Genomic DNA, 14,293 nt, shown 5'->3' on the forward strand with positions numbered 1-14,293 from the left:
TTCACAGATTGATTTTTGCCAAACAGGGACTGTCGGAGCCTTTGATAAATCACTAACTCAAGTGATGAATGCCTTGAGGCTGGGTGGGGTGGGGGAAGGATGCTAGTCTGAGAGGCAGCCCAGGGAAAGAGAGGGGTGAGGTTGGAGGGCTGGTGGACCCAGGGAAACAGGCGAAGCTAGCCCCAGAAATTCTCTGACATCCCCTCAAAGCCCTGTCTCTCAACAAGATTTGACCACATTCATTAACTCAACAGCACTTCAAAATTCATTTTCAGCCTGTCTCTCGTCTGTCTCTTACTGTCTGTCTCACTGTCTGCCTCTTTATCTGGCTTCCAAATGGACTCTGATGGTTTCCTCCCAAGAGAGGATTCTCTTGGGCTTCCTGGAAAATGGAAAAAAAAAAAAGTGTGGGGAAGGCAGGTTGCAAGCAGGGGCTTGGCGTGAAAAGTGAGAGGGGGACGAGATGGCCTCCTGGAATGTGTGGGGTGAGGCTGCAGCAGGGTAAGCACCTGCAGAAAGAGGGCGGAGGCTGGGGGAGGCACATATGAGTTTGTAGGGCAGCCCTTGCCAGAGACAAGCCAGCGTCTGGGTTGTGTTATTCTTCATAGAGAAAAAGGTCAGCCATGTGGTTCTTCTGTCTTTCCCTCAAAGCAATTACAAAGGACAGAGATCTGCCTCAGTTGGGCTCCCCAAGAAGCAGCAAGAGGTAGGGAGGAACAGCGAGATCAGAGTCTCAGATGTGACCTCTCACCATGGCCAGAATCTTGCCTTGGAGGCAGCCCTGACCACAGAGCACAAGTTTGAATCCACTCTGGGTGACCTTAGGCATGTGACTTAGCCTCACTCACCTCCTGATTCATTATCTATAAAAGGGAAAAAGAGACTAGAATCACATGAGCTTTATATTAATTAAGATAATATAACATGTATGTGATCTTCATTAATATAAAGCTTCGGGGCTGGGGATGTGGCTCAAGCGGTAGTGCGTTCGCCTGGCATGTGTGCGGCCTGGATTCGATCCTCAGCACCACTTACAAACAAAGATGTTGTGCCCACGGAAAATTAAAAATAAAATAAAATAAAATAAAAATAAATAAATAGATAAATAAAGCTGGGCCTGGCCCATAGCAAGCATTCAGTAAGTATAAGCTAGAAACATATTGTTCTTTCTGGCAACAGCATGACAGATTCTAAAGCCCATAAAATTTCAAAACGTGTCTGCCATTCTGGAGTCAAGAGAAGGGGTTACCAGCTCTGCCTGAGTGGAGAACTCAAATGATCCATTTAGGGGCCCAACCATGTCTGTCCTCTGTCCCACAGTCAGTGCTAATGTAATGTACCCTGGGCCAAGGCCTCCACTGACTTGTCTGAAGGCAGCTGGAACCTGGCTCTCCAGATGCCTGCAGGACCCCTGGTCGGAGCTCAGGTGTCTGCTCACGTGACTTGGGCTAGTCACCTCTTACCAGGCTACTAGCAAGGCCGCCCTCCAGGGCTCTCGGCCATCAGCCCTGTCCATGGTGCTAACCCACATCCCTGCCTGAGGTGTGTGCAGACCTCTTCACCTCGACCCTCCACTCCTGCCCCCAAACTTGAACATCCCTGAAGTTCTCCCCTGTCACCAGGAATAAATTCTGAGCTCACGTTCTGGAATGCTGCCGGGAAGGAAGCGGCGTTGGTATAAAGAATCACACAAAAGGCCGCAGGTAATTATGTCTCTTTTAAGCTGCTAACAGGATTGGCCGTTTGATAAATGGGAGGATTTGAGGCTGTTTTGTCACTGACAAGCTGTTGTAAGATCATATTGGAAGCTGAAGACAGTTTATCTTCATGTGTGTGGTGGAGAGAGGGGAATTCTCCATGGATTTTACACCCTCTTCAAATTAATGTGATTTCCTAGGCCGGTCCGGTGCACGGGAGTGAGTGATTTTTATGACTCACCCCCTGATTAGATTACCTGGCTCAGCAGCCACCTCCAGCCCCTGTGAGTGCCCTCACGCTCCCCAGGCCCCTCCTGGCTCCCATCCCTTCAGCCCTTCTGCCGCCTCCTGCTCCCTCCTGACCTCCTGCTCCCCTCCTCTGGCCCTGCTCTCCGCTGCTGAGCGAGCCCACAGCTCAATTACTGCTGGCCAGCCTGAGAGGCAGAGGGATCTGGCTCCTCCAGTTCCCCTGGAGGGAGCAGGAGAGAGGGAGGTAGGGTGGGAAGAAGAGGGGGAAGGGCAGCAGCAGAGGAGAGTAGAAACGAGACAAAGAGGGAGTTGAAACAGGAACAGAGAAGCAGCAAGCTGAGCCAAGATAAGGAAGAGAGAGAGGCAAACGCAGGAGCAAAGATTTTTTTTTTTTTCCATTTCCAGAACCTTCCTTGGAACCACAAGAACCAAAGTCGTCTCCTTCCTAGAACCCTTGAATTAAGGCGGTCCCACAGGCATTTTCTATCAGATAAATCTATTTTTTTCTTCTTCTTCATTGCACTTATCACTGTTATTTTGTTTATTTATTCAGTTCTATTGTATATGTCTTCATTTCTAAATTATGAGACCCATGAAATCAGAGGTCATTGCTGCCATGTTCTTCCCAGAATCCAGCAACTGGCGCAGAGTAGGCGAATGTTTTTGGGATGTGTGAGGAGGTGGGGATTTGGAAGGGGGTCAGCTCAGCGGGGGCAGGGCTGGCTTGCCCTAGTGTAGACCTGGAAGTGAATGGGAGGCTGCAGGGTCCAGACTGGAACCCTAATGTCATCATCACCGGCTGGATCCCAGGAGCTTTTTCTGGTTGGGGAGGTTGTTGTCTTTGGGGGTGAGGGTGGTATGTGTGTGTGATGTACTGGGAGGGATGCTCTACCACCCATCTAAATCCCCAGCCCTTTTGATTTTGACGTTGGGTCTCACTAAGGTGCTGAGACTGCCCTTGAACTTGGGGTTCTCCTGTCTTGTCCTCCTGAGTTGCTGGGATTTCAGGCATGTACCACCACACCCAGCTTTAAAGAGCTATTTCTGATGAGGGAATGCTTCAGTGGTTCTTTGGGTAGAATCAGGCATCTTTCAGGAAAAAAAAGTTTCTCAAAATGTGATCTTTGAAGCACTTGCCTCAGTGTCCTGGCCGCCCACACTTTCATAAGACTTCCACGTGATGGGTCTGAAGTTCACACTTGCAGAAATACCTCTGGGAAATAGGTGAGCTGGAGGCTACTGCCCCAGGGGCATCTCAGTAGAACCAGAGTTCGGGATGCACAGTGTGTGTGTGGAGGGGGTGGATGTGTGTGGGGGACTGATAGTGGCTGGAAGATCTACAGTGGAATAACAAAGCTGAAGTCCAACATTTCTGGCCAGGTGCCAACTCATTCTACAGACCTATTTCAAGCTAGTTGTGGGGAAAGGTGAAACTAACTAGCTGGGGACAGTTCCTCATCCTACCCAGGATGTTTAAGGAGAGTAGGTCAGGAACAGATGTGAGAGAAGAAGCCCTCCCTGCTGCATGCCCAGGGGCCGCTGTTCCCCCACCCACTGAAGCCTCTGCAGCTGGTAAGCCATGCCTCATTTCCCAGACAAGCTGCACACCCACCCCCAAGCCCCAGGCCAGGCTCCCCCACTTATTGAGGGGACCTCCCCTAGACTTTTCAGCAATCTACATTCCAGAATTGATTGGCTGCTTCCCCAACAACCCCTTCACCACCATCGCCACCTCATACACACATTCCTCAAGCATCACAGCCCCCTCCTGCCGGACACGCTCAGGGACCTCCCAAGGCACGTGACACACAGCACTGGTGCTCAGGGGCAGAGGACAATGTTCCTGAGCTGTGGAACAGCTTGGGCAGGTCCACACAGGGCCTCAGCCCAAGCCTGAGAACAGCAGAAGGAGTATGGAAATCAAGGTCCAGCCAGTTGAAAAAAATAGCTGCCCCATCCCACTTCTGCCCAGGAAACCCAAAGCATGAGATTTTGGAGCTACCACCACCTCCCACTCACCCTATGCTCCAGCAACCCTGGCCTTGCTTCATGCCTCCAATCATCCACACTCTGCCTGCCTCGGAAGCAGCCTCACGCATGCCATTCTGCTGCTTGCAATGCTTTTCTACGTCTTTCCATCCCTTTTCTCTGGTTTTCCCACCTCTCTTCCTTGCTGGGCCTTTCCAGATCCCCTGGCTCTATATCCTTCACTATTTGCACAACATTCAGAATTCTTGTTATTGTATATCTGGTGTTTGTCTACCCCCCTGGACTGTAAGCACCACAATAGGAGGAGCACACCCGTGTGTCGTCTGCTGTCGCACCCCTGGCACCACAGTGCCTGGTGGACACTCAGATGGAAAGACCAGGCTTAGATAGAGTCATTTGTTTTGACAAATGGTTCTTAGGATTCATTTTGCAGACTCTGAAGGGGGAGCCACAGGCACAAGGGCACTCTCCCTGCACCCACACAGGTTGGAATCTGGTAGGGAGATGTATAGCTCTCAAGTAATCAAATAAATTCATGTAACAGTGCAATCATGACAAATGCTATAAAGGAGAGATTTGTGGTGCCAACAGAGTAGGTAAAAGAGAGACTTGGTCAAGTAAGGGAGGTCAGGGGAGAGCTCCTTAGAAAATGATATTCCCTGAGTTAGAGAAGTTTGTATAGAGCAACCACGGAAGAAATGAGTGTTTTGGTGAGAGAGAGCAGCATGTGCAAAGGTCCTGTGGCCACAAGGAGGCATGGTTTCTACAAGAAAATGACAGCCCAGAAGGGATGAAGTATGTGAGGTGAGTGGGGAAGTTGGAAACAGGCAGAGGCCACACTACACAGGGCTTGTTAGCTGAGGTAAGGGATTCATTTCTTTATCAAAGAGCAAAGGCTTTAAACACTGAAGAGTTTAAATAGCCTGGAGGTGAGCGATAGCAGTAGTAGGGATATGAACTGAATTGCATTTTGAAAAGGTCACTCAGGTCTCTGAGCATGAGGAGGAGGGGAGGGGCTCAAGAGGAAGAAAAGATGGCAACCAATGGTTAGTCCATGAAGAGGTGGTAGAGACTGAGAGTAGTGGAGAGCTTTTGAGAATGTTCTCAAGCTACACCACAGGTGGGCAGCAAAACCAGGACAAGTACCCATCCCCAGCCTAGGTACTGCTGGCCTTTTTCTGGGATGTCACTAGGCCACTATAAAGAAGGGTTCCTGGGCCTCTTCCAAAAGCACTTCAGCTTTCACACCCACCTCCATGTTCTGTGCTGTGTTTCCTGGGGGTGCCCATATGTATCTTTGAAGCTGTAAGACTCGGGCTGTCCCCACACAGGGAGTGGGTTTCTCTCCGTGCCCTAGGTGCTTTGCATGCTGGGAGTTGTAGTTCTGGAGTAGGAACACCAGGCCTGCTCCTGATTGTGGGTCTGGCAGGCAGCCTGGTTGCCATGGCAGCAGCTGGGCTGGAGCCACCGAACCATTTCATCCACAGCTCTGCTAGCTCTGAGAGCTCCCAGCAAGAAAGCTTGGGCTCTGGGGAGGAGGGGGAGGGAGGCAAGAGAGGGAGGGAAGGGACAGGAAGGAGGGAGGACCTCCTGGGCCTTCCCCAGAGGCCTGGGCTAAGCCTCATGCTGCTCTGGGGCTTGTGGATTGAGTGGAGACAAGTCGCCAGCTCATCCTCAGGGCAGGACTCCAGGAGCACTGGGAGTGCGCTGCTTATGTCAGTCAATCAGACCCCGTGGGTTCAGTTCTGTGAATGCAGAAGCCTGCGCGACACAGAGAAGAGGAAACAGCCCTCCTCCCCAGGGAATTCAGAACCTGCCTGGAAAGGCAAGAAAGTCCAAAAGAATTACGTTAGGAAGGGAAAGACCTGTCCATTTTCCCTCTGAAATGTCCCTAGAACCCATTCGCTTCTCTCTGCCCCTTGGCCACAGTCCTAGTTCATTCTATCGCCCCCCCCACCAGAAGGCTTTCGAAACACAAATCTGGCCCTGTAGCACCCCTGCTTAAAATTCTTCAATGGCTCCCCTTTGTCCACGACTGGATCAAGTCCAGACTCTCTAGTAGGACCATTCATGGCCTTTCAGATTCTGGCCTGAGGCTTCCTGTCCGGTGATTCTCCTGCCTCCCCCACTGCTGCAGCCATACACAAGTTTTCTGGTTCTTCCCTCATCCCCCACCTTTGCACTTGCCCACCTTTGCCTGAGGTGCCCTGCCCTCCCTCTCCCACCTGGGAGCTGACCAGACCCAGCTGAAAAACCGACTTTAGTGAAGTCTTCCAAACTCCTCTCCACCAGGGGAAGACTGGCTTGCTGCTCTGTGCACCCAGAGCACTTTGTACATCCCTCGCAGGCACTGATCACCCATGTTGATTTTTGTCTCTGTAGAGGCCTCTCCATCTCTCTGCATCGTAGCCATCCTGGGGTCCCCAGTGCCCAGCACAACATCTGGCACAAGGTAGTCACTCGATCAACAGCAAATGGAATTGAATTCACTAAAGGGAAGGCTATCTCGGCCTTGGCCGCTCTCTGGCTCTCCCTCCCTGGCTTTGTTCTGGTTTCTGCTCCTGGGCCTGTCCTCCCTTCCCCTGTCTCCCTTAGGGCTCTGTACACCTCAGAGCATTGCAGATGACTCGTAGACCCTATCGAGCGGTACATTCTATTCTGGGCAGGGGTGGCACAAGCCCCTGTGTAGGAAGGCTGCACGCCTCTTCATGTCACTGGGAATTCGCATCAACTCACACCCAGGTCTCCAGAGAGGAGGTGCCTGTGTCTTCAATGGAGTCATGATTTATGAACCTGACTCCTGGAATTGAAAAAAAAAAAAAAAAAAGCTTCCCAGGTCCTCCACCTGGAGGCAGAAGGATTCCAGGAAAGTCCTTCATCCTGGGCAGACACTCCATCTGTCTGGGCCTCAGTCCTGAGGCTTTCCCACCCAGCCTTCTACCTCACCCCTATTGCCTATGCCCTGGCTGGTAGTTCCAAGGTTGCTAGGCCAGTTTTCCTACATTAAAATCCTGCTTAACGTTTTGGAGCTTTCTCCAGCTTTCTAGACTTTCTAAATTTTATTTCCCCATCATAATAAGAGAATGAAAAAAAATCCTTGCCTGACTAGATCACTCATTCATTTACATATACATTCATTTACTCACCTACATTATAGCCTTCCACAAAGAAGGGGCCTAGAGGCCAGGTGCTGGATGAATCACAAAGGAGGCAGAGATGAATCAGAGATGTGGTTTCTGTCCTCAGGGAGCTTACAATCTTCAGGGAACATCACCCTTGAAGTTCTTTGAGGCAGAAGTGCAGACTATTAAATTCAAGCCTGGCCTGATCTGTCAATATTTTCTTTCTGTCTTCCTTCCTTCCTTTCTTTTTTTTTTTTATTATTTCTTTTTTTCCTTTGGTACTGGTGACTGAACCCAAGGGCGCTCACCACTGAGCCACATCCCCACCCCTCTTAATATTTTATTTAGAGACAGGGTCTTGCTAAGTTGCTCAAGGCCTTGTGACATTGATAAGGCTGGCTTAGAACTCACCAGGCAATTCTCCTGCCTCAGCCTCTGGAGCGGCTGGGATTACCGGCATGCATCACCACACCCAGCTTCAATATTTTCTTTATTCAATGACTATTTACTGTGCACTTGTACTATGGCAGGCATGGAAGATAAGAACAGGACCAACCTGCTTTCCCCAAATACAGCACAGAGAAGACTCTGAACAGCTGCTGTATACTGTGAGAGGACCTAGAGACCAAGAGTCAATCTCTGCAGTTGAAAACAGGAAGTCCAGGCTCCCCGGGGGCCTTGGGGAGGATTCTTTGAGATAGGGAGACAGGGTCCTTTGCACCCAGTGAGGTGAACACAAAGGACTAGAGCCTTGTCCCAGGCAGGACTGACGAAGGAAGGCAGAAAGCAGCCTTCCTGGTTAGGGACAGGAACAGTGGTGGAGCAAGGTGCCCCTAGAGCCAGATGGTGAGAGAGGGGAAGGGCTCGGGTCACCCAGGGCCTGGAGATGGTGGGCAGTTCCCAGAGCACATGGAGCTGTTGTGTTGCTGCCTATGATATTCAGTGCCATCTTTCTCTTCTCCATTCTGGAGGTGGCAGGAAGAATGTGGTCCAGGTGTGAGCCCAGGGTGGGGCCGGGCCAGGAGGGCAAAGGCTGGTGTGGCAGCACCTCAAGCTGTTCTCCTTACTGCAGCTCCTCATGCTGGGCTCCCAGCCCTGAGCTGGCTCCTCGGGCCCCTGTCCCTGATCCCACAGCTGCTTGGGATCAAGATCTTGCCTGGTCAGACTCCAGGGTTTGGAGGAATTTAGGTGGTAGGAAGTGGGGAATAGGATGGGGAATAGGAGGAGATCCATTGCTAATCTGTTTTTGGAGAGAAAAAAATGCCACCACATTTTATGAGTTCTGAGTCTCAGTTTCCCCTCCTATGATATCGACTAGGAAAACCTTAAGGGCTCTTTGGCTTCTCTTCCATCTGTAGTTGGAATAGGGAGATGGTAGAGGCAGGCTCTGTAGATAAACATTAGCTCCACCCTTAGCCAAGGGACTCAAATCAGCATTTGTTGACATTTCTCAGGATGCCCTCAGTGCTGGTGACATTTCAGAGACCTGCTCTCTGACAGGGCTGGAGGCTACAAGGCTGACCCCAAAGCTCCAGCTCCAGGCCCAGAACCACTCAGACCACAGGCCCCACCCAGGAACAAACCTCACATTCCAAACAGCATCAGAGCACTAGCACTGGGTTAGTGCTAAACTCCTTTGGGGGCCTTGGTCCCACTTTGAAAATCCTGACTGGGGCCAGCATGAGCCAGGTTGGGAGCTAGGGCTCTCTTCACCAAGACTCTATAAAATGGAGCCCACAATCTCTTTCAAAGTATAGATGTGAGACCCCAATTACACAATGGTTAAAAAAAAAAGAGGGGGTGTTTCATGAACTGTGAGTTGTTGTCCATGTATGAGAACAACAATGGGGACCTTAGGCCCTAAGGGTGGGGCTGGAGTGTGGAAGGACTCTCAGGGTGCAGAGGCTGGAGGAAACAAGTGATTTATAGACTGGAGAGCCAGTTGGTTGGTAGAGGCCAACAGAGGGGAACCCAGGGAACCCACTGATGCTAACAGATGGCCACAGAGCTGCAGGCAGTATCAGAATTAGCCCACACCAGGAGGAGTCCCAGAGTCTTATTAGCCAGTTTATTCTTCTGTCTCAGGACTGGAAAGGAGGCCAATTTGAGAGACCAGTTCAGGGTAGTGGTAAAAGATCTAGGTTTCAGAGTTGAAAGAATTAATCCTGGTTCCATTGATCACTGGCTCTGTGGCTATAGGCAAATACTTAACCTCTCTGAGCGTCATCTCTAAATCTGGGTAGCAATACTGCATTCCTTGCAGATTTGTTAAGAGAATTAGAGAAGCTAGGAAGAGGTACCGGAGAGTGAAATTGATCAAATTATGTTTTCATGTTTGTACAAATACGCCACACTTTTGTAGGATATGAAACCCACCATTCTGTGTGATTAATATGAACTGAAAAAAAGAAAAAGAAAAAAGAGAGGAAATTAGAGAAGTCAATGTTTGTAAAGCTGTGAGTACAAGTTGCCCCATAACAAGTGCTAAACTGTCAGGAGGCAGGTTGAGCCTTACCAAGAACCATTCTCACCTCTGGTCAGCCTGGTCCATAAAGAGAGGAACCCTTATGCATATTTCATGCATTCAGATGTGTGCCAAGCACCTACTATGCGCTCAGCTCAGCAGGGTGGAAAAGTCAAAGAAAACAATGTACTGATTGTGTGAGCCATTCCCCAACCGGAGTCTCAGTTTCTGCTCTTTAAATATGACTAATCAGGCAAGGATTATGGATTGGTGTTAATAACCATTAGGTAAATGGGCTGATGGGGAAGTGAACATTCGTTTGGTGCCTGAGTAACCCTCAAACATTATTTCCTAGAAGGAAGATGGGGAGAAAATTGTAGCTCATTATTTCCTAGAAGGAAGATGGGGAGAAAATCGTAACTATTATCACTGAGTGTCCATATGAACGTTTCTACTGGTGGATGATGTAGACCCAATGCAATGCACAGTGAAGGGTACCACATCGCCTCACATGGCACAAATGTTTAAATTAAATTCTCCTAGCTTTTATTTTTATTATTTATTTTGCTGGTACTGGAGATTGAACCCAGGGGTGCTCTATCACTGAGCTGCATCTCCAGTCCTTTTTATTTTGAGACAGGATCTTGCTAAGTTGCTGAGGTTGGCCTCAAACTTGTGATCCTCCTGCCTTAGCCTCCCAAATTGCTAGGATTGTGGCATTGGTGACTGCACCTAGACATTCTAGCCTTTAGATGGAACTTCTAGTTTACACGAAACACTGGGACAGTGTTACAAGTTAAATAATAACATAAGGAATTAAGTAAATAGCTGGAAGAAACTGATCTGGATATTTCAAAGGGTTAATGGCCCAAACTGGGGGAGTATACCACAATAAGAAATTTAATACACATGATGATCAGGAGCTATCCCTGAACTGGACTCTGAAAAACAGATTTTAAAAGACTTGGGGAGTCAGTGGGGTAAATTTGTACAAAGTCTGTGTTAAAAGAGATGAAAAAAATAGTGGGGAATGACATCGACCGAATTATATTAATATACAGTGTGCATGTGTGAACATGTAACAGTAAATTCCACTATTTTGAATAATTGTCATGAACTAACAAAAATATGGAAAAATAAGAAATATACAAAAATGGAAATCAACTGAGATGGAAAAGGTGGAGAGTGCTGGCTAAAAAACAGGAGCTCACAAAGTAGTATGTATAATGTGATCCTTTCGTAAAAAGATGCTCATATGTAAAAACAAGATTGGTGGGATATACATTACAGTATAACAAGGTTTTTGTTTTTATAATTTTGGTTTCTATATTTCTAAATTTTCCATAAAGCACTTATATTGCTTCTATAATAAAATGTTATTTAATAAATAAAAAAATAGTAACTGTGTGTACCTTGTAGGACTGCGGTGATACAATGAGATAATGCTGTGAAGCAAGGACTTGGCACAGTTACATGCTGAATAGTGGGTGCCTCTAAGATGTTTGTGCTGTTCCAACCCCAGCCACCATTAGACAGAGCTGGCTTGTTGTAGATGCTCTCCCTGTCCTGAGGTCTTGGCACACAGCAGGGCTTTGCTGATGTTTGCTGGACAAATCACTTATCTTGGTCCAGTGTTTGTTGACATCAGTGGAAGCTCCATGGAAACTGTGGTCTTACACTCACATAGTGCAGGTCCCCAGAGACACCCCCATCCATGAACTCTGCAGGGTGTATGCCTTCAGCTGGGTCCTTACAACAAGCAGGAGGTGGACCCTCTGGCGTGAAGTACAGCTGCAGTGGTCTGTGCCTCAGGGAACAACCTGTTGTCCCCATTCCCCAGGTCATACTCCTCCAATTCTTAATATATTATTATTATTAATTTTTTTTATTGGCCTCCAAAACTTCTACCTTTAAACTCTGGGCCTGAACTAGTAACTAAGGTTGGTCTAAGGCCATTCCACAAACACTGACGGGGATTAAAGCTAGGGAGCTTGTTCCTGGTCTGGTCTGAGGCTAGCTTCCGAGATAAAGCCTGGGAATTGGGGCCAGCCTGCAGCTCTGGCCCCTTGAAGAGCTCAAGGATTTAGTCTAGGTCTGAGGCAAGCCCTGTGCTGAGAGTTGGACTTTAAGACTTGAAGCGCACCTAGGTCCCAAGCTTGCTCTTGGCTGAAAGCTGAAGCTCAGGCAAAATCCGGTCCTGATGGAGGCCAGGTCTCCCCAGTCTAGGGATAAGGGCTGGGCTATTTCCCTACTGGAAGGGATTGTGGGGCTGGGCACTGGCAGAAGGCTCTGCGGAGAGGCGGAGGCGCCTGGCCAGGCTCGGCTCTGGCTAGCGCCTGCAGAACCCGATGGGGGAGGGGGAAGGGAGAGGGGAGGGGGAGGAGCGCTCTACCCGCCCGCAGAGGGGCGCGGGTGTGAGCTGGCGGCCTTCGGCCCCCGCAGAGGCAGAGGCACCACGCAGAGGCATCGCGCACCGCGAAAGGGAGGGGAACCGAGGAAAGGTTGGAGGCAGCTGAGAGTAACAGCCCCACAGGGGTCCTGGCGCTGGAGAGGGGTCCTGCGCGTGTCAAGAGCGCCCCATTACCTCCAGCTCCGCCCCTCTGAGCCCGCCGGGCTCTTCGCTCATTAGGCCGACATCGCCTCCTTAATAAAAAATACATGAATAAATAAATAATAACAGCCATAACCGAATGGGAAACCGCTTTCCACTCTTTTCTGTTTGCCCAGCTCCTTCCTTTCAGCCGCAGTCCTGGTCCCGGGGGCTCCAGACTAGATCAGTCCCCACTCTGTCCCTCCCTCCAGTGGCAGGCATTCCAAACTCAGGAGGCGGCTGGGGTGGGGGCGACTCAACAGGCTCTCTGTATCCCACATTGGCTCTTGGAGGACTGATGGCTGGGAGAAGTCTGGAGAGGAGTCATCTTCCCTGGCCTTCAGGGAGGAGAAAGTAATAGCTGAGTCTTTAGGATCTAGACTTTGGGGGGGTCCCCGACACACAATAACCCCAAGTCAGGGAGGGTCTGGAAACAGTGTGACAGAAGGAATTGGAAGGTGGTACATCCAGAGAGTTGCAGGGACAAACAGGAGGTGGCATTTGCAGAGCACCAGAGAGGGAGCCTTGACCCACACCCAAGTCCCCAGAGGGAAGATCAACCTTAGTAGGGTGGACAGAAATCACTTCCTCCTGGCATTCTCACATTGCTTCCCTTCTCTCTGCCCCTTTGTGTCTCACACCGTCTCTGTCTCTTTTGTAGGTCCTCCCCGCCGTCCCTTCCTCCACCATCTTCTTCCTTACCTGGGTCAGTAGGCCTCCCAAGTTTAACATGAATAATTCTGTACCCCGCCTACGGTTCAGGACCATGGAGAGCATCTTATGACGGAAAGACAAAAGGAAATCTTGGACAGCGAGGCAACAGGCAGGGTGGGAGTAGGACAGAGGTGGTGGATAAAGGGAAGGGTGTGGGTGAAGTTTATTCCAGTCCAGTCTGGCCCTACTGAACTGGGTTTCTCTGAAGTGGGATTCACAATTCTTGCTTCTAAGGAACGTAGGTATAGCTCAGTGGTAGAGTCCTTGCCCAGCATGAAGCCCTGGGTTGGAACCCCAGCACTGAAAAAAAAAAAGAAAAAGAAAAAGAATTTTTGATGCTCCGCCCTCCACTACCACCTCTACCAAGGAGTGGGAGAGGGAGGAGCAACCTATCCTCAGGGGTGTGGGTTCTGGTGCAGAGCCCTCACTAAAAAGCTGGAGAAACACTTACCTTAGAGAGTGAAGCTAAACACATGAGCAGAGCCTGGCCCAGGGAAGAGCATAACCCTTGGGCAGATGCTGAGGAGGCTGTGCAGGGTGTGCTGGAAGTGTCTGGGTGCAGGAGATAGTTACAACCCTACAGTTGAGGGGTGCTCAAGGGTAGGGAGAGTAGGAGATAGGGACCAGGGTTCTGTTAGGCCTGTTCATTCTGGCAGCTGTAGGCTGGAAATGGGGGTCAGCCAGGGCCTTCCCTGGCCCTAGCTCAGAACTAATGGGACCCTGGAGTCTCCTCTTCCCTCCAGAAGTTCCCTCTGGACAGAACCAAGAGCCATATTTTAGGATCAGTCCAGATGTTCAGGGGAAATGCAGGGGAGTGAAGCAGATGGGGCCTGAGATTCCTGTGGGGGAAGGGGGAGGAGGGCAGCATCTGGAGGATGTGCTGGGGCATGTGCTCGTTAAGGTTGGCTCCAGTGTGTGCCAGGGTTCCTAGTGTATGCCTAGGATGGGGGACTTGGTCAGAAGCAAGCTGGGTAAGGTGATCCTTGGTGCTTTCCCTCCACCAGTTACTAAGACCTGTCCTGATCTACCTCCAGGTGTGTTGGGCCTGGGGGCCCACCCTCCTTGATAGGTGCTATGTCAGGATACAAAAGTGAGCAAGACAGACCCTACACCTGCCCCCAATCTTTTCCCCTAACACAGGATTTTGATTTGTACTCAGGGAACCCACCCCTCCACTCAGAGTCCTGACTGGCCATTCTTGGGCTAGGGGAAGAAAGTCTTGCTGAGAAGACAGTGAGATGGCTCATGCTGTTTCCTCACTTTCTGCCCCAGGAGGCCACAGCTCACCTCACCACCCAGAGCTTCAATCCCTAGCCATGTCATCCCTGCTATAGTTTCCATAGGGAAATTATGGAGCAAGGCAAAGGGGTCTAGATTCTGGCCATAGAATCTAGAACTGATACCACTCCTATCTCTCCCATGGACCCCCAAATCCAGATACTTCTCCTGCCTGCTCCCATTTTGCTGC

General features: G+C 49.9%; 1 long non-coding RNA gene across 1 annotated transcript; it reads right to left on the reverse strand.

The window, feature by feature from the left end:
* Nucleotides 1–7,298: 7,298 nt before the first annotated feature.
* On the reverse strand, nucleotides 7,299–13,596 carry LOC144377173 (uncharacterized). The gene is made up of 2 exons (XR_013437859.1): nucleotides 13,277–13,596; nucleotides 7,299–13,125 (listed from the first exon to the last, which is right to left on the reverse strand). It is a non-coding gene; the product is annotated as an uncharacterized LOC144377173 (long non-coding RNA).
* Between the last annotated feature and the right edge of the window lie 697 nt (nucleotides 13,597–14,293).

This window comes from Ictidomys tridecemlineatus, chromosome 1 (assembly GCF_052094955.1).
Source record: "Ictidomys tridecemlineatus isolate mIctTri1 chromosome 1, mIctTri1.hap1, whole genome shotgun sequence".
Lineage (NCBI taxonomy): Eukaryota > Metazoa > Chordata > Mammalia > Rodentia > Sciuridae > Ictidomys > Ictidomys tridecemlineatus.